Here is a 2,738-nt window from a genome sequence, read left to right as displayed (position 1 = left end):
GAGAGAGAGAGAGAAAGAGAGACAGAGAAAGAGAGAATACAAAAAAGTATTACGTCAAGATAACTAAATTTGGATTAATCTTTCTTTTTCTATATACATATATGTATATTTCTTTTATTTAAATGGATCAAATGACTTGTGATAGGAACTTCTATAAGTTCACTGAAAACACATAAATACGTTCATATATTTTCATATATTTTCAAAAAAGCGTAATAGATGATTATTTTAGAATATCTCATAAACCTGGATTTATGTATTCAAAATATACAACATGCATAATCACATATATATCTACTTAATAAAAAAAACAATGTGATAATATAAATATATACTTTTAATCGATTAGAAAAATTAATATTTAGAAACTAGTATTAAACATCATTAAATATTTATTGAGACATGTATCGCTTACAAAACAAATTTATGAAAACCGGTCATTTAATATAACTGACACTTCAAGTTTTCAGGAAACTTCCATCATACTGCATTATGCTGTCCAAACTCTCATAATAAATTGTCGTTGAAACAAATACAAAATTAAACAGTTAAAGATAATAGCTGACAATTATGATATCAAGTAAAATAGTTAACGATTTCTGTAACGTATAGATATAGCTTTATCAACAAAACTTTTAATTTGATAAAGTAAATTCATAAAATGTGTCGGATTTTGATATTACTTCGATATATCATGATGGACGTTGATTGTATTTTCTTTACATTTCGGAATAATTTATTTTAACAGTTACATTTAATAATTTATACATGATTCCATATCTATCTTTTAGTTTAAAGAATTTATTTTCATTTTTATTTCTCCATCTCTGTTTCCTCTTTCTTCACTTTTATTATTTTTATTTTCTTAATTTATTATATTGCAATACAAACTTTACGATGATAGTGTAACAGGCGATCGTTCATTACAGTGCGCAGTAATAGATCGAAGAACGAAAGGCTATGTCTGGATGACATTCGTCACAGTACAGCAGTCACCGACGATGCGTCAGAACATGATGAATCGGCGTAACCGAAATAATGCAACGAGATGCGCGGTCATGTTGGACGACCATATGGACGTGCATTTGCGAGCTGTCACGTCAAGAGAAGGGCTCGACGAAACCGCCATGAGACACCTCCGTTACACAGTGTTCTGTGACATCGTGTCACAACTTCATGATCTGATTTCTGATTGCGAGTCAAAAATCTTATACGAATATAGTTAGTAGTAGAATAAAACAAAATTTTAACGCTTATAAAAACAAAAAAAATCATAAATATAATAAATAAAATAACCTTTTAAAATCAAAATTATTTTAACTAAAAAAAAGTTTTTTCACAAATCATTTTTATATATTTTTAATTATTCGCGATTGAATCGAAGTTCACACATAAAACATTTTCTTCTCAAAATAAAATATTACATTTTAATTGAAGCTCTGCAGTATATGTATCATTTAAGATAAATATTTGAGAATTCGTAAAGATTACATAATCCATAGTTATACTTGGAATATCTCAGAACATAACACTTTTAACTCAAGATCACTTCAGAAATCGGATTTCGAGGTTACAACATAAGGTCGTATAATACCATGTATTATATAATACGACGTCGAGATATCGCTATCAGACACACCTGTCACACACCGACATAAGGTTCTCGACGACTTTCCGTTTCGCCGCGAGAATTCGTGTAGCCTAGCTTTTCCCATTGTAACGAAATAGCAGCAGTCTGTGTCACTACTGTAACGCTATAACCACAAATCATTCGCGTTTTTAGACGTTTTATCAAATAGAGTTTTTCTTCCAAATATACTGTCCCGTGTAAATTGCTTTTAGATATCATCAACTAAAACGATATAATTCTTTTCCTATGAATTTATTGCAAAATCTATTTTCTTTCGAAATCTTCAAATTTAAGTGTAAATTTACATTTAACGTTTATAACTTTTAAAAATAGCGCAAATGTAATATGAAAAATTTAATTTTCTCAAATATTAAATTATATTATGTGTAATATTGTCAAATACAAATTTTCATATATTTCAATAAGATCATAATTTCCAATGAATAATTTTTAATATTTATTATAAACTCATTTTTATATAATAAACTATATAAGTTTCAAAAGAAAATAATCTATGTAGATTGTTAACGAAATGAATATTTGCAAGCGATTATGATCTACTTACTAGTACTTATTATACATAATTGCTATACCAAGGCATCGAGTGTCATCAGTTGCATCGATAGTATAACAATAAACGCACAGCTGCACATTATTCACTGTGATAAATATTTATTATAACGATTTGATTGCAATGTATAGAGAATTAATTTTTAAAATAAAATCAGTTCAATATTACACCGATTTCTGTAATTAATCATTATGATAATCACGTTCGTAATTACAATATAATTACCATCACACAATTATAATAATACCAAAAAAATCATGTTTTTATGCTATGATAAAAAAACTCTGCATGACGTTCTTAATTTTCCGAAAAAAAAAAAATCTATTTTCTTTCATTTCTTTCCAAAAAATTTTTTAAACAGTTTTTCTGAGACTGATAATAACCTGAGATTACATATCAATAAATAACATATTTTTACTGTTGCTCATATTATAGATGTAAATTCTATCGTAAGAACTTTTGTAATAATAAAGTACAAACCTTTTATGATAATGCGTACATATTATTTTTATTACAAACAATATTTATAATAAATAT

Source organism: Atta cephalotes (assembly GCF_000143395.1).
Source record: "Atta cephalotes unplaced genomic scaffold scaffold00028, whole genome shotgun sequence".
Classification (NCBI taxonomy): domain Eukaryota; kingdom Metazoa; phylum Arthropoda; class Insecta; order Hymenoptera; family Formicidae; genus Atta; species Atta cephalotes.
The sequence above is the reverse complement of the archived record's forward strand: the minus strand, read 5'-3'. Positions refer to the sequence as shown.